The sequence below is a fragment of the Apis florea genome, unplaced genomic scaffold, assembly GCF_048593485.1.
Source record: "Apis florea isolate Af1SG1 unplaced genomic scaffold, ASM4859348v1 contig_1794_pilon, whole genome shotgun sequence".
Taxonomy (NCBI): domain Eukaryota; kingdom Metazoa; phylum Arthropoda; class Insecta; order Hymenoptera; family Apidae; genus Apis; species Apis florea.
This window is the reverse complement of record NW_028256482.1, coordinates 434,348-461,713: the sequence shown is the minus strand read 5'-3', so window position 1 is coordinate 461,713 and position 27,366 is coordinate 434,348. Positions and strand designations below refer to the sequence as shown.

Genomic DNA, 27,366 nt, shown 5'->3' with positions numbered 1-27,366 from the left:
AAAATGTCTACGACTCGTCGAAAATAAGACTTTTCATTTTCGCATCGAGCGAATGACTGACGTTATTTAATAATTTTAACCCTTAACTGTTGACTGCTTGACTGCTATTCGAGTCTCTTTCAAAATATATTTTTGTAAATATAGATAAGTCTTCGGTTCCTCAAGAAAAAGGCGCGTTGAGCAAAATGTTGACGAACATAGTGAAGTTTTGGTATTAATTTTGAGATTTTAGGTTTCTGTAATAACAACTTTTATGCTTTGTTGCTACATGATACTTTCTTATCTTGTATACTTTTTGTAATTTATAAAATAGAATTATATTATGATTTCATTATGATTTGATTTTAGTAAAATATTCTTTTTTCGTTTTTTTTTTTTTTTGCGTTTAGAGCGAATTTAAAGAAGAATAATTTGTCACATTTATTATTATTATTAAACACGAGCATTGTTATCACACTATAAATTGTTACGAATGTTTTAAAACTGATTTATCAAACTTTCTATTGCGTACAGTATCTCTTTCACATAAATAATTTAAAGTCACGAAGAAAATCTGTAATTATACCATGTATATTAAACCATCATCTTTAGTTACAGCAACCTTTTAAGCCAGAAAAATTCTCCACTCACGAAATAGGATTGCAATTTTGTTATCTCTCTATCCTGTAAAAATTACAATTGTTTGAAATGTACACGATGTCGAAAGAAAACGAGATATTCAGAATTCCACCACTTGGATGAAACATTGATCCGGATAAATTGTAATCAAATAACGAGGGGAACGCGATCAGTCATTAGAATCGACACACACGGGATACAAAATGGATAGGTTCCAGCATGAAATTGACTTGGCAGCGTGGAAAATGGGATCGCCGCGGCGCTCAAGCTTTAATATAATGCAAATGAAAAGCATACCCTTATTTATCGACTTTCGTATGAGGAAGGCATCCCCATGTTTCGAGGAGAAGCCGATCGAACCTTTCTCCGTGGACGATAAGATCTACGCTAACAAAGATCAACGGACAACGGAGGTGAAATATCGGCGCCGATCGTCTCCCCCCTCCTCGACACCATTTGTAACCTTTACCGTGGATCAATTCGACCGAGCGCATATCATTGCCCCTAGGAGGTATAAAAGGGAGCGAATGCGGAGAGATTGGAAATAAATAGACTTTAAAGGGAGTTATGCTCACAGTCGCGGCTCGAAGCTTAAACGTCAATCGAACGTGGATCGATGTCGTCCCTGTCGCTTCCACGATCTCGAGCATACACGTTCGCTTCTTCCCTTTGTGAATAGATTTTTAGAAGGGAAGAAGGACTTTTGGATTCGTCTCGAGACTTTAAACGTTAGCAATACAAGGGGTGGATCTGCCCTGGAAGATTCTCCCGTGAAAAAATGTATCGAGAATAAAAATTTTTTTCTCTGGTCAAATATAAAATTTTTATCTTGGAATTTAAATGATAATAGATTAAAATAGAAATTATTAATTTTTATTATATTACTTGTTAATATCAGCTTCTAAATTTTCCATTGGAAATAATTAAGAATGTTTGTAAAAAAGAAATAAATGTAATTCCTCGTTTATGAATTAAATTTATTATGCAGATGATGTTAAAAACGTGAATGATTCTACGTGAAAAAATAAATCGAAAAAATAAATGAAATAATATATAAAATAAATATAATATTTTCTAATTTTAAAGTTAATGTAAGTAATACTTTAAAAAAATGTGATTCCTATAAATTTGTTTTCAATAGAAAAAAAGACAAAAGTATGAAATGCTGTAAGAAAGAATTCATTTTGAATATCTCTCTTTTGTCAAAAAGAATATTTTCTGCGATTTAATTTAAAATTTTTTCCACAAATATAATATTGAATGCCTTAATATATATAATTCACTGCTAATATTCTTATATCTTTTAGAGTATCTTTTTATGCATTAAGAAATTCTAATTTCCTAAATCGATTACCAGAAATTCCATAAAAAATTCAGTTTTGTATTTAATATTTTGCAATATAAGAAAAACGTATATTTGCATGAGATATTGGAAGAAATTTTGAATAGTATTATTTTAAAATTTTCTTAAATTTATTTGGAAATAACGTGTATTTATGAAATAACAAATATTTCGTGAAACAATTCATACGAAAATTAAATTAATAATATTTGCAATTAAACGATTCATTTGACGTTTTACAGGATGAATTATTTATTATTTGCCGTCGTTACTTGTTGTTTGATTTTGACGAAAATATATATATTCTCGACATGCAATATCAAATGTTTATATTATTACTATTGACTTATTCTCAATAACATAATTACCATTGTGAAATTTATTGTTCAATATTTAATTTTAAATATTGTTCCAGAAACAAAAATTTTCAAATGGAAAAGCGTTTGTATAGATTTACCTTTCGAATTAATATAATTGATCATAGATAAGAAATACGAAGAATTAAAATACATTGTTAATCGTGAAATGAGTCGCGATTTATACTTTTTGAAACAATTATTTTTAAAACAAATTTCGTCCAAGAATTCAATTAATCGACACACGATCAAATTTTATTTCCTCAAAATCTATTCTTAATTGAAAATTAAACCTGAAAATTTCGAAATTGAACGAGTCCTGTTGCCTCTTCTTATAAATATCCAGAGACGATACGTGTCTATTAAACGCGTTTTCGTGTTAAGAGAATTCATACGGGGTATGAAAGAAGCGGGATCGAAAAGGGAAAAAAATAAAGAAGAAGAACGATTCGTGATCGAATCCGCGAGAAGCAGTAAAAAGCTGTCAGCGTCAGGATTCGCGTAGAAAATACCCGAAGCATTGAACGAGAATGACAAATTCGTCAATACCGTTCTTGCATCGACAATCGGGTTCTCAAAAATTCTTTATTTTTAAGTATTCCGCTTTTCGTTCCGGGGCGAGACGCTCTTGAAAGCTTGTCATCGAGGGGATCTTTAAATTTAAACGGAATCGTCCTCGATCCCATCCCAGGGAACCGCCATTTTTCTATAATAGGATAGAAATGCTCGACATTGTCTACGAAATGCCACGGTTATTTCGAGATTGTCAAACCTCGTGCGAATAAAGGGCGGAGGAAAAATAGAGGGAAACGTAGCCACCGAATCGATCCGGAATATAATGAAAATACCAGATTCGTAAATTACAAAAAAAAAAAAAAAAGAGAGAAAAAGGTATTAACGAATCGTTAATGGATGCACGCGAGTGGTTTAACAGTGGAATTTTACCGGCTTCGCGTAGTCGAAATAGTTTTAGGATTGGCTAAAATCGACGCGATATTCAAGATTCTTTTTTTTAGCAGTGGTCCAATAGCGCTCCAACGAAATAATAGAGAGTCTGTTGTGTATAAACACGCATCGTTTTTATTTGTCTATATTTTTTCTCCGTATTTCGTCCAATATAAATCTACAGTGTTTTCGGTTACAGATGTTCAAAAATTTAAGTGGAAGAAGCCAAAATAAGAAATTTGCGTTTTAAAAGTCGATAAAAATATTTCTGGGATACTTTATAAATAATGGATTTTCGATGAGTTTGCCCAATAAAAATTGAAAATATTTTAAAACGTTTTTACATGCACTTATTGCATTAATTTAAAAGGTTTTAATATATACAACTTTGAAGGAAACACAAAAGTTGGTATATAAAAATGATTGAAATTTATAGTATATTTCATTTTTATACAAATTTTAATTGATTATAAATAATATAATAAAGAAAATGTGTTAACACACTCTATTATATAAAATTATTTTTTCAAATACTTAATTATTGTTTAATATTTTTGCTATTATATTTTAAATAATTGTAATTTAATAGATCGTAGAATGAAAAATAAATAAAATTTATCGAATCTAAATTTTCGTCTATTTCTCGTTCTACTTTTAATTTTAGATGAAATTCATCGTATATTATTCGAATAATATCCTTTCTAGTTTACTTTAGTGATAACGTCGGAAATAAATTAAACATTGAAGCATCGGACGCATTTGAGCATCAATAATCGGAAATTTATGATATTTAGAGGCGTTGACAAATTGGAATAACTGCTTTCCACATATCGATTGCATCCTAAAAGTTGAAAGTAGGGATTAAGTATAAATTTCCGTAAAATTCGGATAATAAATTCTTCGATATAGGAAAGGAAAAATAAATGCAATTTTCAAATCGTAAAATGCAAAATATCGTGCAAGTACATGAATTTACTTACCAACAGCGAGCCATTTTTAGAAATCGAGATTTTAGTTAAGAATATTTACAACTTCCTCTACAAGATAACGCGATATTATGGTTAAAAAAGGGGAAGATTAAGTAAATAAGTCTCGAACGAACTTTAGTAAATAATACGTATTTGAGAAAAGTATATAATGAGTTTATAAGCTATTTAATGAAGGTTTTCCATCGACATTAATAACGATTATCGATTAAATATTGACAAGTAAATCGATAATTAAAAATGGTTTTTCGAGGAAAGAAAAGAGGATAAATAACGATGTCTGTTTGATATAAAATGACAGGAAAGATAGAAATCATAGAAAGGATCGTGCAATTAAAAACATTTTCCTATCGCAAATAAACAGAAATTCTCTTAAATCATCGCAGATGATCGCAAGGATAACCACAAAATCGTGCAAAATCCATTATCGATTCCCTTAATAATCACACCGTAATGTATCGTTCCTTCTTCTTTCATAAAAGGGGAGAATCACTATCAAATTACGCGATGCACAACCAAAATCCGGTTCTTATCGGCCAAAGTAGCAATACAAACAATCGTTTCTCGTGTATAATCCAGTTCGAGGCCAATGGAAGGTGGCCCTTTTGCGGTTCGAAGATAATTGGCACGAGCTCCATCTATGAAGAAAGAGAAAAAGAGAGAGAGAGAGAGAGAGAGAGAGAGAGAGAAACGATTCGTATGGCGCGATAATCTAAAAAGCACGATAAATTGACGCGTAAGAATAAGAGGAGGGCAAGGGGAAGGGACTATGACATCGGCGGTGTTCGATAAGGTCGGTTAAAAAGAGGGTTGAGGGGAAAAATGAGCGAGGAAGACGATGCAAACGGGTTGTCGGAAGCGTCAAGTGGGGTTTCGGGTGAGAGACGACCAAGAGAGGGTGAGAGTGTCGGGCAGGATTCGCGGTGATGGTGGGGAGGACTCGGGTATATGGAGTGCAGGTATGGTGGCGCTGGGAGCGGGCGCGGGACGAAGGAGGGAGTCCGGTGGATACGAACTTGGATAGCGAACGGTTGGTTCAGTTTGCTTTCGTTGATCGTCGAGGAAGGTTGGTGGCGGTGCGCCGTCTGGCGGATCGTACCAGTTTTAACGCACGTTGCGATTCTTCCTCTCGATATATTCGAGATCACGATCGATCTCCCATTTTCCGGAGCAGCAACGACGTGGTGAACGTAGTCCTGGATTACCGTGTGCCAACGACACAGTGTGTGAATGTGGTCGTGATACGAATGAAGATCAGTTAGTGACCAAGAAGTGCACTCTACTGTGAGTAAAGTGTCAAATGCCAGCGGATCATGAATACGATGATACGAAACTGGATTCTCTGCACCCTTTTTCTACTGGGATACATTCAAGGTTAGTGCAGATTCGTTTTTATTCGTCAAGCATAATCGGTGAACACGTGTGTCGTATCGTTAATAGGTCCTTAAAAAAACCGTATTGTCGCGAGTCATTTGCGATAGCTTTTTATAGGACGAAATATCGAACAGTTTCGATCTCGACCTATCGATTTAACATCGGTTCTTTATTGCGTCGATATCCAAGGAGCGTTAAATTATTATTCGTATATTTTATGTCTAATATTTAGTAAAGCGATCGTAGGTGACCATTGGGATTACACGATAATAAATTGTTTTTGTTTATACGTGCGTGTTAATATTATTTTTTCTTAATGTTTATAATTGTGTAAATATACATATGATGTGTGGCCACGTGCGTTATCTCGTCGAGTTCGCAATATTATATGGAGCAATGTTTCATTTTCAACCTAATTCATCTAATGTTTTTCGTGACAATTGCTCTTCAAATAAATTGCGTGTTCCCTGTAAACGAGTTTAAATCTTTCGAGGAGTATTGGTCACGCATTTGTGAAACGCTTCGCGATGGAATGCATAGAGGGAAAATTCTTCGATAACACAATTAACGCTTCTTCGCGTTGCTTTTTGAGATTTTTATAAATTTTTTTCATATTTCACAAAACTTATTAGTGCTTTGTTCGTTATGATATCCCTTTTAATTCGTCTTTCGTATTGGACATTCGTAGATGTTATTAATTCTTAATTTTATTGGAATAATTTGATTTGATAAATTTTGAAAATAGAATAATAACAAAAACATTTTTTTTTTATTTTACTTTTGTTTCACAAATGTTTGTGCAACATTTTGGAATTTTATTTCGCGTTCGAACATTTTAAACTAATGAAATGTGTCGATTGTTAAATTAATTTTTAGATCCTTTTTTTCCTTTTATCCTTTATCTTGCGATCGCGTAAAGATGAAAAAATTTTTTCTTCCTTCGCTGGTAAGGGAACACCCTATCGGCATACGTTAATAGAACAACTTTAAAATTGATTTTCTATTCGGAAGAAGAAGCGGTCGTAACGAGTTCATTAATCCTTTCACGTTAAACGCAACGTGATATAATTAAAGAGATATCGACGTAGAAACCGCGCGTAGAAACATAAAGTTTTTTGCTATAATTATACACTCTCGTTTTCTCTTTGTTCTCTTCACGATCAAAAATATCGAAGATAATTCATCAGGATTCGTAAATTTCTATCGTTTTTTTTTTCAGCGAGGAATTAGGCGCGGTTATTTTCATATTGCTAATTTATTTTTTTAAACAAATGGGGGCAGTTTTGAAATAATTATGAAATCGCTCGATTTCATGAGATGTAGATTTTTGCTAACTTTAATTATTCTTTCTCTTTTCCATATTAGTTTAATTTTATCTAATTAAAAGATGCAAGATGTGTGAAAATTCTTTCTTAGAATTACTTTTTTTTTTTTTTGGAATTTTAGAATTTTTCATTTACATGCACCATCTGCTAATAGTTTGAGCTGAGTTCGACACTGAAATAGCATTCACACGATTATACATCTCCATTAAAAGTCATTCAACTTTCTTGAATTTACTTTTAAATTATTTGTAACAAGAAATAATTAATAATTAATAGTTGTATTTATTTTTTTTTGCATTTTGTACGATTGAATGTTTATTTTTTCTCATATGTGAATACGATGAAAGAATAAAGTCCATTAATATAAACGTGCTATTGTGATACCTGTATGGTTTTATTTTACGATTTATTGACATAATTGCGATCGTTTCGACCGATGATATTTTTGAATATTTTTTTTAGAACCGAATATCAAAAATAAACGAATCGATGATTTGACACGTGTTCATATATAAAATGTACGTGTGATATTACACAAGATAGCAAAATAATTGATTCGATAAATGATCTACTTGTCGTAATATGAATAGGCTATTAGCATGCACTACAATGAGTCAATTCATATGTTTAAGAATAATAATAATAAAAAATAAAACACAGAAATAAAAAATACTCATGTTGTCTGAATGAAATTGAGAAAAGTTACACTGCAAAATTATAATTTATTCGTCGAAACATTAATCTGAATTTAATTGGCACAATTTCGTTTGGAGGTTTCGATCCATCTTTTCAAGTCAGAGGATTAAAAATTACTTGAAAATGTCTATGGAATAAATCCATAAATCATTTAAACGAAACACGTAATCTTAAGAATTTATTTGATTATTTCGATGAATTAGATTGCAAGATAATTGTAACGTACACACGTATTTCCACATTCTATACAATTCTCTATGGAATTTTTAAGAATCGATGGTAATTGGCTGCATTTTTTATTTTCAGATTATTTTTTGTTCAAAAACGCATAGGGACCATTGTTTCTTTGTTTATTTTCCTTGTATATTGTGTGTTGATCCTTGATGATATTTGGTTAGTTTGTGCATGTAAATATTGTCGTGGAACATGCTTTTTTCCCAGACTAGTATATCATACATTTTACAGAAAATTTACGTAAATAATAATTTAATCGATGATTTAAAATAAATTAATAATACAATTTAAATACAAATTGATAGATGGTTATGAATTAATTTTTGATATTTGTTCTATAAAATTTTCCTCCATTTACTGATAATAAATTTTATGATTTTTACTAATTACACGAGATGTATTATGTAACGTAGAGATGTTGAGCACGAGAACGTACGACGAATTATCACTATAATATATCTAACTTGTTCTTGTTGTTTAGTTCAATTATGTCTAGGGATTGATAATATAAAATATTACGTCTTTAATGTAAAATAAATGTCATGGAATAAATTTTACTTAGTTCAAAGTGAGAGACATTGACTATAAACAGTCTACATGCATATCTGGTGTCATCATCCGACTGTTCATGGACAATATATGTACACTGTCTGCAGTACAATGTCATATGTCCACATCTAACAATAATTATGTTTCTGAATGAGATTGTTGTTGCAATTTATGAGACATATCTCTGTTTTTGTATTGTATAGATTTTTAATTGAAGTTTATCAATAGAAATAAAAAGAAATAATCTTCTCTTTTAGGGAATTAAAAATGATTTCGAAATTCTAAAGTATAAAAATTTGTTAAAGATAGGAAGAAAAGATACTAACTTTTATGCAAGAATTTCTATTTCTTTCGAGATTAGCTAACACTGAGATAATTACTTAATATTTCAATGAATTTTTATTTGCACGTTGCTTCATCATTTTGCCATCTCTTTGTCTGGATGAGACGTTAAAAATAAATTGCATTAAATTCTCCAAATGAGATTTGCAAATTCAAAAAGAAAAGATTATTCTGAGTTTCATCAAATAGAATTTAACACGATGAAACTAAATTTTTAGACAAAGTTCTTGTTTCTTGTCCCTTCGTCTCGTTTAAATTTTTCTGATATGTTATTTTTCGTGCTTCATTGAACTTTTTGCTCAATGTAATCGGTCTCAGTAACGAAATGAGAAACTAGAACCGTGAATCTCTCTGAAAAAGTAGTGCAAGATTGTTTTATATCCCGTTTTCTTTCTATCTACCTTTTTCTTTCTATTTATCATTTAAACGAATTCGTCCATTGATTTTTTAACACGAATGATTCACGAAATATCGAATCTTGAGTTGTTTGAGTCGAGGTAAAAAAGTGAATAGGATACTTCGATCACTGCCATGTTAAGTTTATCACGTAACTAAATTTATAACAAGGATTTAGAAGTTATTTTTAATTAAGATATTGTCTTATTTTGGGAGAAGATATTTTGGTTCAAATCTTTTGTAAAAGAAAAATGTTTATGTGCTTCAAACGAGGAATTAACTAATAATAATTAAAATTTACGAACAATTCTAATTTTTTAAATTTGTTTAAAAAATACAAAATTTTGAATTTTATAATTTTCGTTTTTACTTTCAGGAAATCTGTACTTATGAATTTTTAATTGAAATTATTTGTTAGATCCAAATAAATTTTTCTTCTGCAAATTTCTTTAAAATAAAATTATATAAAAAAAAAAACATCTTATTCAAAAAAGATTAAATCCAGACCGATCTAGTGAAAATCTGCACAAATTGCATAATTTAAAAGTTCGTATTTGTTGAGCAAATTTGGAATCAGCAAATTAATGATTTAAACCTCATAATTGGTACTACGTAATGTCTACATAAGTGAGTTTAAAAAGAACTTAAAATTTCTGTAATTTCATATGGTCTACGTATCCGAGTTTGAAGAAAATCCCTGATGTTGAGGTCAAAAAGATCGATTTTGCGTGGAATAATCGAGTTTCGCAATTTTTGATCAAATATATCACATAAAAACATACAGCCTCTGATCAAAAAATTAAGACTCACAATTTTCAATATTTTTCGTGTTTTCAGTAAAATTTTTAATTTCCATTAAAATACACACACACACATATACATATACACACACGTTTATACACATTAATAATTTGTGCTTCTTCATTTTATTTTGATACTTTCCAGCATGTTTTATATGCATGGATGTTTTTGCGAAATATTCAATTTTTTTTTAATTAGGTAATGTAGTAGCGTAAAATTGCTTACAAATGTTTTAAATAAATTAACAGACATTCTCAATTGGATTCATATTGGATAAATTGTTTGGTCACAGAAATATGTTAAAAAGTAATAAAATATTATCTATCGTAATATGGAAATTAATAATAATAATAATAATTACAATTAAATTTCATTTCGGATTATATTTAAATTTTATTAAAGACAGAGAAAATTTTGAAAAATTATTACAGCCAGGGGTTGTAATAATTTAGTTAATTATCATTGATCAAAAAACGAAACGCACGTGTGCGAAACGAAAGAAATTTATTTGATGCTTCTCACACATTTTAACAATTATAAAATAAAACCAAATGACCAAAAAAAAAAAAAAGGAACCATTACGATATTTCATTTTACGAAATTTTAAACATTTTAGTCTATGATTGCAAGTATTAACACGGTTATAATGAAAAATGGCGAAAAAACAGTTTAACGCAGTGCTGTGGATTTTTCTGTGTTATCTGGTGCAATCGTAAAACTTTCGCTTATCCGCACTGCGAATAGAAGGTCCGAGAAATGCCGCCGACTACATGAATCTTGGTTAATTGAAGATTAACTTTTCTTTCTTTTTCTCGAGAAATATTACTTGCAACGACAATGATTCGAAACTAACGAGAAAACTAATTAAGTATAAGAAAAAATACTCACACCGATGAAGATAGGGAAGCTTCTTTTTCTTTATTTCCTGTTCAACTACATAGAAATAATTATTAGTATCTTTGTAATTATAATTTAACGTAGAAATCCATATTTCTAATTTATTTTAATCTAATTCTTATATTCTTCTTTTTACATTTAAGGACTTTGGATGAAAAGGAAATTATTAGTTAGAAAACTTTATTTTTATTTGGAAAAGTACAAGTATATTGATTATAATATACAACGTAAATATAATGTAAATACGTTATATCTAAGAAATTAAAAAAAAGTATCTTAAAATCACGTACAACACTGGCGGACACTGACTTTTTGATTTCATAAAAGTTGCTCAAATTGTTATAAAAGATTAAATACATTTGAAATCCATTTTTAGTTATTCACGTTATTTTTTTTTATTACAAACATATTATAAAATCATATAGATACTGCTCTAATATTGATTTTATTAGATTTTCTAATTTACCATTACCATTTTCCACTAATTAATTAGATCCAAGTACATAATGTTTCGTATCATTTGATACTATGGAAATAAAACGTGGATAAAAAAGAAAAGAGCTGCTTCGAAAAATAACTATTTATAGTGTACTTGAGAACAAATTTTAATCAAAAACGCTTCAACTTTTCAATTTTACGTTTTTGATATTTACTCCACCGAATAATCGAATCAATTTTCGCAAAGCAAAATCGTGAATGAATTATCAAATATTTATACGAATTTTACGTAAAAATAATTAATTACGTAGTATTTTACATAGAGATCCAGTGATTCGATTAAATAATTTAATAATTTCGCTCGACCAATATTTTTATCGCCAAAAAATAGTCAAGTACGGAGATCCCACGAACGTTCCTTATCTTTCCAGGCATTTCGCATGTCTCATTTCTCTTATCTATCTTTTCCTTTCTCTTCCACCATCCACTCCACTCCCTTTCTCACGTGAAAAACTGTCCCCACGGTTTATTCGAAGTCCGAAATAAAATTTCCTTCCGCTCGCGTTTGAGAATCGGTCGAAACCAATCACGGAATATTGCTGCTTCGAAATAAGCTTCGCATCGAGACAATAAGCGGCAATCAGCAATAAGCAACCGAATCGCCTGCTTGCAAAACACGCTTGCAACGATATCGTTGTACGAATACACTGAGTCGAAAAATTGATCTTGACGTTATAAGAAAATTCTCGTTGATTCGAACAATTTTTAACGAAGGTTTGATGAAAATAATTCTTTTTTTTTTTTTTTTTTGAGGAGGTCTCATTTTTTTCATACTTCGAACTCGATTCTTTCTATGTCTCGTGTTATTACGATGTTATATTTAGGAAAGAAAAATAGATTGAAACTTCTTACACGATTTTTACATGATATTTGATCGTTGAAAAGGTAAAATGTAATGCATATTATTTTCTACGTATTCACGAAAATTTTTTTCTAGTTTTAAATGAAGCAAAACTTTTTATAAAAAAATATTTAATTTTTCATCACTTTGTTATAAAAAAATTCCCAGGAAAGTATGCACGCAATATGCATGAAATTTTTGTATTTTATGTATAATTTTTTATTCATGCTTTACACTTTTGTCAAAATCAGAATTAGATGAATTAAGTTGAATAATTCATATTGCAATTTCTAGTTTATACAAATATAAATAATGTAATTTTTAAGTTATTTATTTTACCACGACAGAATTTTTACGTTCACATTTTTATGCGATCGACGAACGAAATTTTTAAAAACATTTCGTCTGAATAAACACACACACAAAAATAACACGAAAAAAAGTATTGTAAAAAAAGGTATTAGCGTTAGAAATAATTTAAAACTTCGTGACATTGTCTGGATATCTAGATAAAAGAAAGGGTTAAAAATAGAAGCAAGGTCGTTGGTGTTGCCGGTCGAGCATCGAATCGATACATCGTATAAAAGTTTAAATATTGTCAATTGAGAATCCTCATAAAGTTAATGGATCGAGTATTCTTAAATTAATGGACTAAGTATTCTTCTTCCTTCGTATCCAATTAGGTAATTGACTTTCAGGTCGAATGCACGTCCGTTGAGATTCATTTTTATTTTTTTATTTTTTTTTTTAGAAAGCAGTCCGTTAATTGGATTGTCTATTTGATCGTACGTTTAATCGTTGTAATTTAATAATTTGTTAAATAAACAATGATTCAATAATGGATCACTCGAATCCAACACAAGATTTGTGAAAACGAAATGTTTATGCAGGTAAAATATTAAATTATACGAAATAATAATTTTATCTATGGTAAAATTATAAAATAATAATTAAAATTAAAACAATTCTTATCGGCTGTTCAATTTGTACGAGTGGTAACAGTCTCTGCGGCGATTACAGAGGGGATGAAATTGCTCGAAAATCTCGAGGAAACTAGATTAAGGTCGCGCCAATTGGACGGTCCTTGTCCGGTGAATACAATTGGGAAACAAAAGGGGTGGAAGAACGCGGTGACCTTGGAACGTTTTAATTAACTTTTTTAATTTAGAGGCTACGTGTAATACGTGTTGTTTCTTCTTCCGTGCAAAAATATTGCAAAAACATCTTTTTGTCAGTCGTTAGACATCTGGAGCGTGACTAACGCGTTCCAACCGTTATTCGAAAGAAATCTTATTTTCCAACTTATTTTCGAGCGAAATTAAATTGAACTTTTATTTTCTTTGAAATCGTTGCAGAGAAACCTATAAAAAACAGGAAGTTTAGTTGGAAGTTTATAACTCTGTAATTAATAAACTTATTAACCATACTTTCACAATGAATAAAAAAGGATCGTATATACAATTAAAAATTTTATTTCAATATAATTAAAATAACGATTTAATCTATTCAGAGATACTGACACACGTGCAGTTTTAGTTTTTTTTTAAATTAAAATTATTCTGAATAAGAAACAAAATTAAAATTAACAATGTCGAAAATAATTCACATTCTTCTTAATTGTACATGCAAAAATTTTTCTTCGCCAATTTTATTTTTTGGCTGTTAGTTGCAGATATTATTAGTGATTAAACCAAAGTATACCAGTTTTAACTTGTAATAAAGCTATAATCTTACTTAAAATTAAATAAGAAGTCGAAAATTATTGAAATGATACTATTGCTTATCGTAAATTGAATATTAAAATAAATACAATATATAAATTTCTATATATGTTTTTCCTGTTATCGATATTTAAATTTTATTTTAATATTGTTATTTCTTAGAGAGAAATTTTTTTTAAATGCAGAGAGAAGGCTCTTTGAACAGACACGAGCCGAGAAACAGAGAGTTGGCATAATTTGGAGACTGAAAGTAGACGTGAATGTTTCTAAAGAAGAAATTCAGGTCGTAAGGGATTGTCGGGGGCGGTTGAAAATTCGCGTTTCTATAAAGAAAGGACAGCGGTAGAGCTGAGAGGTGAGGTAGCCTTACTTTAATAGAATGTAATGTTCGATGGGATCGTGATTGCCTTCTTAAGAGACACAACTTGGCAATGGTACAAAAATAGGTTTTACATTCTTCGGGCATGCTGCCGCCTTTAATAATCGGTTTAATTCGTCGCGATATACCTTGGAATCACGGATATTATCTCCGTTTCCGGCTTTTTCTTATTCCATTCCACGTATTTAATTCGAAGGGTATTAAATTTTAGTACTCCACTACAACTCCCATTATCCGAAATAATTGGGGGAATCGTTCCAAATACAGGAATTTTTGGAGACTATCGGGAAAATAATACGTTTATTTACAATATTGATCGAGATAATAGATAAGAAACGATTTTCATCGCAAAATCAAGATATTTTATTAATTGTTTAAGTCTTAAATTTCTTTTTCTAATATTATTCATTAGAATTTAAAATATTGTTAACACCATTCTCGTTATAATATAATATAATATAATTTTACAACTTGGAAATTTTCTTTTTTAAAGTAAGAAACAGTCTGTATATGTGTATATATATATATTTCATTTTATTTCTTTTGTCGATTCGATTTAGTTTGCAGAATGCAGTTTCAGTCTTTCCTTTGCATTATCATAATTGAATATCCTTGGAAAGAACTTTCAAGTTTGACGAATTTGTCGATTTTCTTGTAATTGGAAGAGATCGATATCAAAGGAACTTTGGTATAGATAGTTTTTACGAATTTATTTCCTATTTATTTACATTACATCGAAAAAGAATCCTTGTAAAAGATTGTAGATATAGGAATAAATAAAATCGTCTCGTGAACAAATTTGGAAAATTATTACTAAAAGTGGGCCTCAACATTTCAATTTTGCCATATTTTGGATATCGGAGACAAAAAGAAAAATGTTTAAGAATGAAATCGCATATTTGTATTTGTTAGGTTAGGTTAGATTTTTTTGAAAAATTTGAAAAGCAAAACAATTGTAATAAAAAAATACCTCACAATTGTTTTGCTTTTCAAATTCCTCAAAAAAGTCTAACCTAACCTAACAAATAAAAATATGCAATTTCATTCTTAAACATTTTTCTTTTAATAATAAAAAAATATCTCACTTTGTTCCTTCTTTTATATATCATAAAATAATTATATTTTTTCGTAAAAAACTAACCTAACCTAACCTAACAAATACAAATATGCAATTTCATTCTTAAACATTTTTCTTTTAATAATAAAAAAATATCTCACTTTGTTCCTTCTCTTATAATATATCATAAAATAATTATATTTTTTGATAAAAAGTGTTTTCTCAACGCTCGTTCTTACGTGATTTTCCATCACATATATACGAAGAAGAAAATATATGCGAAGAAGAAAAATAAAAATTTAGTAATCTTCGATAATGCACGAATCGCATTCGTAGTCAAATTACAGTTTCGAGGCGTTGTCCCATATATTATTATCGCGTGGTATTACAACAATTAAACGTTGTAATGAAGATGCATGGTTGGGGGAGGAGGGTAGTAGTTTACTAACGGGAACTTGGAACCCAACAAAGTTGTTAGGTTCGAGTCACCGTAGTCGCTTTTGAAGTACGTGTCCCCATTGTTTTACTAGGTGTGCGTAAACGCGTAATCAACACGTCCATTAATAGAAGATGGATCGAGCATTTCCTTGGAATGTAGAATTAGCTGTTTCAACGAGGTGAGAAATTTTTTTCATGAACAAATCAGTGCAAATCAGTAGAAGAATTATATATTGGGTGTATCGAATAAATTGTTTCTAGAAGCTTCCATTTTTCTTGTCAATTATGAAAATAAATATCTTTTTCGACCATTTCTCAATTAAATTTATCGATGTAGTTTCAACGTAACGATTGTTCTGTATATATTATGCAAAACGATCGAGACATTGCCCAATTATTTTCGTATTTTTTCGAGAATTTTAAAAGATGAAAATGTAAAATTTAAAGCAACACGTAAAAAAATAGGGTTCATTTTTACAAATAATTAAAAGTATTTCTTCATTAAGAAATAAATTGTATCGAAGTTGAGAGATCTATTTTACTTTTTTAGAAATAGTAAAAATATTAGTAAATTATTTTATTTATTTTGTTAATTATTAAGACATATCGATGTAGTCAGTAGATTTCTCGTTCTTCTGTATTCGAAAAAAATCAAGGCGACCTTGAATTCTTGCAAATATGGAGGCCATTTAAAATTTCGTATTCGTTTTTTCGAAGTTTAATCGAGACACCCTATATACAGTTCCCCGAGATACAGGTGAAAGTTTTTGCGAATTTATCGAAAAGGTATATCCATGTGGATTTGAGAAACTCGCGTAAATATTGACTTTGGAGGAGTTTAAAACTTCGATACGAAGAGTGAGGGGGAGAGGGAGAGAAGGAAGAGTCAATCTGCCGCAAAAAATCTAATCTAACCTAACTCGATCTATCCTTGAGTTACAGGAACGTAGCAGCGTAGTTGAGTTTAGTTTTAGATCTTTTCTACAGATGGCGCTCGTGCGTTAAGGTTTTAATTCCTTCGAAAGCAAATATTTACCGAAATGATACTCGGTCTGATAATTTCTTCGCCATGTATGTATATATAACGGCTAATGAATCGATGATGAAGCAGTTATACCGATTTCCACGTGCGCATATATATATTCTTTACAGGGTTGAAATGATACGCGAAATTATCAATTTTATTCGTTGTATTACAAGCGTTCAAAGTTTGCGTTGAGAGAAGCGAATAGCGAAAGCGCTTTGTCTTTGTTGCATCGCGTTGTTGCCGTCTCATCTAGTGCGAACATGAATTGCTTGTAACTTCAATGGATATTTTTGCATATCAACTCTCCAAAAATGAATAATATATACACCAAAATCTGAATTTATCGAAATCTAATTTCACATCAATTGCACGTCTGTTAATAATAATTAATGTTAAAAAAATTCTTCCAAATGTTATTAAACAACATTGGATATTATAGAATAAAATTAGATCGAATCAGAATTAATTTTATTTAATAAAGAGGCGAATTGCTTGAGAATTTCAAAATCTAAAATCGAGACGTTGCTGATTTTGAAAAATGTATGTTCCTTTGAACCGAATATGAAAAATCCCCTTCAAGTCTCGACTAGTTAGCTCCTAGTATTTTCGACAACTTCGGGTATCGATATCATCGCTCTCCAAGACCCTTTTGGACACTTCTAATTTACGCTATGGTTGCTTATTCAAACTGAAAATCCCTTTTCACAGAGCAGCATATCGACGCCTTTCGAATGATGAGTTGAGTTTGTACACATGATATTCGTATCTATCAAGTATGGCGATGATGAAAGCGATATATAAGCATGTATTACTATGTAAAAGATTTCTCAACGAAGTAGTTTTTTTTTTCTTAGAGATATCGTTAAAATCAATTTTCCTTTATTTGTATATCGAAGACGAGAATACTGTTGCCTGTGATTCGAAAAATTAAAATCGATGATACATTTTTAGCTACGTTATTAAAATCGATTTTTACTTGACTTTCTGTACAAATTGGTGAAAAAGCAAACGTTAGAAAGTGATGAAAATTTTTTCATTCAACGCTTCGTCTTCGAGTGAATACGAAATCAAAAATTTGAATCGCGATTTTCACGGATAAAAAAAACTAGAACAACCCATTCGCCGATAATTTATATTTATATCCAATCGAGAATCAACAGCTTTTTCCATTTCCTCGAATTTTCGGCGGAACCCGTTAATTCTTTTGTCCCAGCCTGTTCACGATCGATTCATAATCCCAGGATAATAAACCCACTACAACCACGATCTACGATTAAAAATTTCATTGCCTCGCTTCGTTCTCTTCCGCTGGATTCTCGTTGCCCCCGGGGCTCGTGCATCATGCTCGCCTCGTTATTTGGGCGAAAAAAGTGAAACACTGGTTGCCTCGTAGATAGATTGCATAGCGTTTGTACGTTGCACCCGTCTTAACCCGGAAGACACCGAGCCAGGCGTTAATCCTGTCATCCTGGAAGCGAGTGCGCGATTCCTCCGTTTCCTGGGTATACACCTTCGTGTAAATCTGGCTTGTAACGTGGCTTCCACTTTGTCCCTCCCAAGTTTATTAGTTTTGTTATTTCCATGTGAAAGGGCGCGGTTCGCTAACGAAGCCTCTCGCTCTACCGCCGCCTGTTTTGTTCGCCGCCTGATGCGATTATCATTATCACGGAAATTGCAAAGAATGATTGTGGAGGGCGTTGTTCGGAATTGTTTGCTCAAAGGGATCGCGTGTAAATTTCGCGATGGAATAATTTTAAGAAATTATTTTATTTTCGGTATATGTATTATTTACTTTTTCTTTTTTAAAAACTTTCCAAAATTGTTGACTATCGAGTTTATTTATTTATTTATTTATTTTTAAACTCGTGAAAAGCGATTATTGATCAAAATTATCGAGTTTATTTCTTTTTTTAAAAAAATTCACGGTCTTCCCAAAATTTTTGACCATCGAAGTGTATTTTTTTTTTATTTTTTTATTTTTTTAATACTCATAAAAAGTTAAAATTCGCGATCTCTTGAAAATTGTTGACTATCGAGTATATTTTTAAAACTTCCAAAATTGTTGACTATCGAGTTTATTTTTCTTATTTTTTTTTTTAATACTCGTGCAAATTTAAAATTTCAAAATTGTCGATCATCGAAGTGTATAATGATTTTTAAAGCAGAAGCTTCGTTTTTAACGGAGGAGTTTCTTTTGTGCAGTTTAAAAAAAATGTATAGAATAGCCGATCGCTTGTAAGTATTCGAAAAACTTGTAAAGTAAAGCAATTTTACTTTAAACACGTTTCCCTCGAAACAATTTTTCAATCTGATTCGAAACTTGGAAAAATTACGAAAAAATTCTGAATAGTACAATTCTTAAAAATTGTTTACTCTTTTTAAATGCCTTTTTTTCTCTCTTTTCTCTCTCTCTCTCTCTCTCTCTTTCGCGACAACTATTCAAAGACCGAGGCTAATTTAATTACCGCCCATAGCGAAATTAATTACTGGAACCACGAAACTCATTTCTTATTTTATCGCGTTTACTTGTCGCCGGGTCTCGTTTAATTAACATCACAGTATAAAAGAGTTACGGTTTCCTTCTACCGAAGGAGACTGGGTCAAAAATGGCCCTCCTTAGCTCACTCTCTAATTCGCAACGATGCGCCTAATTAACCCTGTTCCCCTTGTTTTTATCGTTCGACCCACCAATTTGAAAGCAACGAGCGAGCAATAGAAATCCGCGCGATAGTTATTTCGAGGTGAAACACTCTGGAACAGAAATTAATATTTCGAACGAATTATTTTCACCCATTCAGAAATCTAAAATTTTTATAATATTCGACGATGAAAAGGTGTTTGAAATTTGTTCAAATTTTTCTCCGTTTTTTTTTTTTTTTTATTCGGTTAATACTTTACACAGTTTCGTTTTGATTGACGTATCATCGCGGATACATGTAAAGGGAGAAAGTGAAATATCGTTTAGTTCGAGTGTATAGAGTAATGGAAACGATGAAATGAGCATATAAAAATAACGGAAGAAATTTTAAACAGGTTTATAAGTATTCGAAATTCAACTATGGAAATCTATAATATCGAAATCGATTTCAATGTAATAAAATAGTAAAAACTCGAGGAAATTTCAAATTTCAATAAAATTATACTAGAACGAAACAAAATAAAAAGAACAGTTGATAAGCAGTCGAAATAAAATTACGTTCTCGTATGATACCATCACAATTTTTGCTATATAACATATGACATACGATATACAAGATGTTTAAAAAAAAAAAAAAGGAATTTTTAGAGCTTTAGTTCTTTCGATGCTAGTCTCAATAAATTTCTTCAAAACATAATGCATATTTTTACAACGTTTGAATAACGAGCAGACTTGCATTTATGAAACGATCTCTATTGATCAATATATCAATAATATTAATAGTAATAATTATATCTTGTATATGATATTTTTCGAATAATATAAACACTTGAAATTTTGCACTCTTTTCTTTCAACACTCTGTATAATGTATAGTATATATATATATATATTTTTTCAATATTGATCGAATATTTTAAATCGACTGAAACACCACCAGTGATAATTATTACCGATAATGGATTGTAATCGACAAATGCTGCTCACTCGTCGATTGTTACAGTAATTGCGGCAACGTGTAATTAGATTACACGATGTTGCAAACGATCGCTTGTGCGACGATATTCCTCTTTACAATGTAATTCCACCGGTGAAGAGAACGTATACGCGTCGATTCATGTCGCAACTGAGCTTTCCCGCGCGTTACCCGCTCTTATTAGAGATGATCACCTTTAAATAGGGGGAGTAGAAATTTTAATTACATGGCCGCATCATTCGAACTGCGTGTCACTGGATCACACATTTGTGCCATGCTTGCTCCCCGATTTTTCACTTTCCATTTGTGAAAATGGAGAATCTTTCGTGTTACATAAAATATAAAACGAGCAACAATAAGAATGAAATAATTCATCTTTATCGAAAAATGTTTCAAATATATGTTTTGAATTCAAAACAAATATAATTTGATTTTTTAATATTTTCATTTTTTTTTCATTATTATAGTGTAACCATTAAAAGAATAAATTTAGCGATCTGTATTGCGATGACTTTCAATTGAAACGAAAAAGAAATGTAATTTTTTATAGCCGCGAATAATTTTTCAATTTCGAAACAAATTTTTAAAACGGATTATTTCCAAATTGATAGAAATAATTATTTTCTAGGTTCGCCAATAATAAGAAAGTATATAAACCGTGTATCATTGTAAGATGTGATTTTCACATTCACATTTTCTTTTCGTTTCAAGATTCAATAAAATATCGTTGAATCCGTTTCTCAAAGTGATCTTAAGAACATCTTACGAAATGAAAGATATTGGAAAACTGTATTCATCGGATCAACTTCTTCGAATACGATAAATTTCATTTCAAACATTTTTCGATTAAATGTAAACTTGATAAAACAAGCCTTGATTCTAACATTTTTGTTAAACAACATACACAAATATTATAAAAATTATTAAACGGATTATATTATCCAAGATATCACGCGTAATCAACTTCCCTAATTATTTAACACGTCTATAATTTCATAATAACTTTCATCTTAAAAACACCGTATCACCATGAATGATTCATCGTGACAGATAAATTCAACACTTTCGTCGAAACTTTTGTCGATTCTGTTTAACGTTTTCAAAAAAGAAAAAAAAAAAAAAAAAAAAAGAAAGAAAAAAGTTGACCGAATCTCACAATCTGTCACCGTACTACATTCCTCCCTCTCTCAGTCAGATACACGTTATCGCGCGAAATGAAGCTATCAGACAGATAATTAATCAAGCTACTAGCGCTAGGAGGGAGGAGGAGGATCGTAGGAAGAAACTCAACTGAAATTAATAGAGCGTTGCAAGAGAATAGGTTCTCTCGATCGATTTACTTGCATCGTTATTCAAAGTGTCGGGAAGGCACGGTCAAAGGTCGAGGGGTCGAGAAAGAAGGAAAGCGTGCGCATTACTTAATCATTTGTCGTTAACGAAAATTCCGTCGAAATCCTGTCCGCGTGTTGGATCTTGATTAAGAGGCGCGCGCGCGTTTAAGGCTCGAAAGGGCATTTTCCCCTGCGAACCAGTGACACGCAATTGATAAATGGATGCTGCTCGTCCGGTTAAACCGTGTGCACTCGAGTCTGTGAGTAACGTGGACACTCGGTTAATTGCAACGATTATCTAAAAGTGATACTGCTATATAAATTCTTGCAAATTTTATATTGTACGTTTTACGTTGAGACAATAATTTTCAATGCGAGTGAAAAGTCGTATTTTTTTTTTTTTCTTTGTTCGTAATTTAAGCTTTTCTTGAAACAGTTTTACGTAGTTTTTATTTTATACTCGTCGTAGTATCAAAACTGGTTCTGTTCCATTCTATATTAATTAGAGATATTTATGGATTTATTGTCAAAGAACAAAATATATTTTATAACAATCCTTGGATATGATTATGAATTTTAATATTAGAGAAATACGTGGGTAAAGTTTCGAATTCTTGTGTATGATTTTTTTCGTCGTTTAATATTTTTGAAATTTGGAAAATTTAATATAAACGGTTTCTTTTCTCTTTTGAGATAATTGATCACAATTTTATCTTTGTTAAATATGTATTAGTTTCCAGATTTTTTGATTTTTGATACAAAAAATATTAAGAATCGGAAAAACACGTATTATAATGAATATCTCGATATTTTTCAACAAGGCAAATTTTCGTTATATCTCTCAAATATCGTATCGTATTTTTAGATTAAATTAATTGAATTGAAATTTTTGTTACGTAAGATTTTAAGCTAGGAATAATAGAAATTAATAAAAAATTTTCGCTTCCATTTTGAATAATATAAGCATAATTGATTTGATTCAAGTATAAATTCAAATTGAGTGCAATGTACCAAGTTGAATTATGCCATTAATTTTAATTTGTAAATAAGTATCTTAAAAATCAACACAGATAGTTTATTTTCTTTGAAATTATTCTATATCAGATATTTTTCTTTTTGACAAATATGCAGTTTACTGAGAAAAGAATACATTAAATTAATTACAAAAACGAATTTCCCATCTTTTTTTTTTATTTCTCAACAAATTTCAAGATTTCTAGAATAAAACAAACATCGAGATTCTATTTTTTCGTTTCCTATTTCCTATTTTTAAAATCGTTTTACCGTTTCCGAAGACATCTAAATTCCTTTGGATTTTTATCACTGTTGGATTTATCCATTGTTTATGATTCATCGTGTAAGCGGTTTATATTCGATCGAAGCTATTGGAGCGTTATAGGTTAGAGGTTAGAGAGTTCTGTGAAGAAGTAAAATAACTCCATTTCTGGTACTTTGCCGCGCGCAATCAGCCTGAACATCTGCTTCCTTAAATATTTATGAGGTTGATAAAAATCGGACGAGTAATGCCATTCATTAGCCGTGTTTGTATCGAGTTGCTATTTTGGAATAAATAAATAAATAAAAAAAAAAGAAAGAAATATAAATAAAACATTTATGCAAAAGATGTCGCACAATTTTGTTATATTTTTAATCGTTTATTTTTATCATTAATTGTATTATGACAGAATGTATTATGTCATCTTCCACGACATTGTTTGTCATTTTAGAGAGAACATTTTGAAGAATTTTTCTTTGTAATCTTTAATTTTTGACATATCGGTAAAAATATAGTTAAAAACATTTGTTACAATTATATCTCAAATTGAGTCACAATTTTATCTCTCTTCACATCCTTTTTGTCCTCTATGCACATCTTGCTTTATCTCTTCATCGAACCGATAGATATTCGAGTATAAAATTATACTCGAGAAATCTCCTATTTCGAGATCAGTTTTCATTAAAAAAAAAAAAAAAAATGCAAAGCTCAAAAGATAAGTACTAGCATCTAGTAACGCCACAGGGTAGATGAAGAGACAGTATAGAGACCGACGACATGAAAAACGGCGGTCCATGCATAGAGGACGTCTTAGCAAAAAAAAAAAAAAAAAAACCGAGACGGTTTCATAGAGTTTTGCGCAAAATCTCTTCATCTCCGCATGGAAAGAGAATTTCAACTCGGCCTCCCTCGTTGAAGGGTTGAAGAACTTTGACTCTGACATAATAATATCGTTCTCCGTATTGCTCGTCGTTTGTTAGAAAATCATTGACGAGAAACGTTTGAACGCCACTATTCAGAATCGTTTATACACTTTGTAGAGTGAAATATTAGATTTGTATAAGGTTATGTTCGTTTTGGAAAAGATGGCTGCGTTTTTATCCAGTTGCTGGCTGACTGCGAATAATTGCAAACATTAAGAATTGTTAGAAATTGAATTATTTTAAATCTTGGAAACTGCAATGTGCAGTGAATTTTTATACGTAGTTATTTTTATATTTATATTACACAAATTTAAATCTAATTTAAATTGAAAACTAGTATTAAGTGTTAGAAATTTTATATACAGGATATTAATATATTTTATACCTTTGAAGGATTCTAGAGATTAAAACAAAACTATTTAAGAATATTGGTTATTTAATATTTGAAATATGAGACGAAGATTTCTATGTCTGTCACGTCTTTTATCTTTCTCTCATCAATCGTAAAATTAAATTGCTCGTAATGTAATGAATAAGCTTCGATCAAAATTTCACAGTCAATTTTCGAGTTTGTTTTCATTTTTAGAAGCGACGAAAATATTTCATGAATATATACATGTAATGAATTAACAATCTGTATAATCTGTTGAATAATATTTTTGTAAATATTTTGAAATCAAATGTATCAGAATATATGAAAATATCAATGAATTAATATTTTTCAATCAAATTATAATAGTTGAATTTATTTTAAAATTAATCGATGGATAAAAGTAATTCAATTTAAGATAAAATTTTTCTTAACGAACATTTCGAATGAAAAATAATTTATTTTATTTCGTCCAATTAATACTTACGTACACGTAGTCGCTGTTCTGCAAAATTTGTTGGATATCCGATTGGTGGACATTTGTTAAAACAACTAGACAGAGAAGTTTATTTGCTTCATTCGTCACTGGTCTACTGTATTCAGGTTTTTCCGTTATTTGGATCTTTTCGTCTGAAGCTAGCTTCTGTCAGAGATTTACAACCGTGTAAATTTTTTTTTCAAACATTTCACCTCTGTGTTATAATTTTTTTTAAAAAGTTTAAAACATTTATTCGTACATTTTTTTTTTATTTTTAAATAACCTCTGGTCAAAAAATTAACAACAGTTTTCAACATTTTTCATGTTTGTAGTGTTTAACAATAATTTTTATCACGTTTTATTAATTATTATTCATGTTAATATATGTATTCAGTCAGTCGAAAAAGTTTCTGTGTATTAAATTTAAGAAAATTTCAAATTTTAATAAATAAAAGTTTGTATACACGTAGAGCATAATGGATTATATATGGATCAATTTTTTTATTAAAAAAAAATCTTTTTGAGGTAGTGAAGTTTATCTTCAAAGTTTCAGCATTCTTTCAAATTTTGTATAGCAATTTTTTATTTTTTTTTACAACATTGTGATAAGGGGCATTAAAAATCAAACATTTTTTATTCGACAAGTTTTGTCTCCTTCAAATTGACTTTTTTTAAATAAAAAAAATCGATATATAATGTTCTAGTCGCAAATTTTTATTATTAAAAAAATAAAAAAAATTTTGATGAAACATTGTAACTACATTTAAAATGTTTCATTTTTAATGCTCTATTCACATATATTGTAAAAAGAATTTCCAAACAAAATTAATAAAGCAATAAAAAAAAATTACACAAATTTTCATTAAAACCAAAAGTTTTTCTTTCTTTACATATTTATACGTTTTATACGTATCATATCATATTATTCGTTTTTGGATGATTTTACCAAACGTTCAAACTTCTTCTCTATAAATCAATTAATAAATTCGTTTTAAATAAATTCCAAACTTATTTTAATTAGATTCATATCAAATGAGTTACTTGGTCATAAAACTTGTGAACTAATATCAACACATGTGATACATGTGATACAATTGTTAAAATTTGTATCTGAATTTTAGTTCAGTTGCTTTTTAAATTTCACGAAGAACGTGAAAAACGTTGTGAAAAATTGTGAATGGTACTAATTTTTTTGGCCAAGGGTTGTACAGATTCATGTGGAAAATAACGGTGGAACGGTGTTTTAATGGCTACAGTGCATCAGCAGTTTTATATCTACCATTACTATGATCGTGGCTGTTGTAATTCCCCATCGTGTTTTAGTTTAGTTTTAAAGCAGTCGAAAAAACGATTAAGAAATATGGAATTTTATAATCGAAATTCCTCACTGAAAACACGAGCAATAAGATTATTATACAATTATATTCGCACACCGATTAAACTTTTACATTTTTCTATAAAATATTTTTTCAAAGTGATCAAATCAGATTATCCAAGTTTTATCTAAGAGCGAACTTTTATTTTCTTCCTCGAGACTTTCTGCTTTTTCTTCTCCCCAGTTCCCTCTCTTCGGTTCGTTATTCTTGTTCGAGCCACAAAATCATCCAGAGTTGCGTAAACTTTTATATTTGAAATAAAAAGGAAAAAAAAAAAATTTCTTTGAAATATTTTTCATTATTATTTTTAACACGAATAGAACAACAGATAAACTTCTTAAGGTAAATTTTCATTCATTAGTCTTAAATTGACATTGAAAGAAAATAAACTAATTTTTATAAAATTACATTTATCATTCTTCGCAATAATATAAATAGATATCTTTCTCTACTACAATAATGAAAATGAAATTTAATTTGAAATTGATGATGGACAAGATTTGAATAATATATGTGTGTATTAAAACGAAATCTAAAGTTACATTAAATCGAAGAAGTTAATGTATTGAGAAATATGAGAATTAATAAAATTTAATATAAATTTAATCCATTAGAAAATTGTTAAAAAATTATTCTTGTCTATTAATTCAAATGGAAATTTTATTATACATATTTTCTCAAAAATCACCTGCTTTAATCCTCCCATTTTTCTTCAATATTATTTCAAATAATCTTGTTTTAAAAGTTTTCCAGCTTTAAATTTAACGTTAAATTTTTTTTATGTTTTATAAAAATATAAGATTAAAAGATCAAAATTGACGAATGATCAACATTCCTTGGAAAAAAATGGATTTTTAATTATCGAAAGATTCAAATGAACGAATCAGGTTCTATCAATAAATTGTTGTAAATTAGAAGTTAGAATATGAGTGAAATTTCATCCGCCAGATGTCACTTCTTTGTACTCGAATTCAAAGAAAGTCGAAGGATATCGGAGTGTACTCGTTTTCACAGAATGATTCTTCTCGTCATAGAACGAATCAAATCTTGAATTACGATCCAATTGATAAATGGTCGCGTTAAATTAGAAATAGATTCGGTTAATGCGTACTTTGACTCTGAGAAAAGACTCACATTATTGTAGAGTTATCTTTTGAAGTCTTATGCAGAAAGCTTT

General features: G+C 30.0%; 1 long non-coding RNA gene across 1 annotated transcript in view; it reads left to right on the top strand.

The window, feature by feature from the left end:
- The first annotated feature begins 5,250 nt into the window (after window positions 1–5,250).
- LOC147658623 (uncharacterized) overlaps window positions 5,251–27,366 on the top strand; it is a 194,177-nt gene continuing 172,061 nt past the window's right edge. Inside the window, exon 1 of the long non-coding RNA XR_015293579.1 lies at window positions 5,251–5,621. This is a non-coding gene — a long non-coding RNA (uncharacterized LOC147658623). The remainder of the gene's footprint in view (window positions 5,622–27,366) is intronic.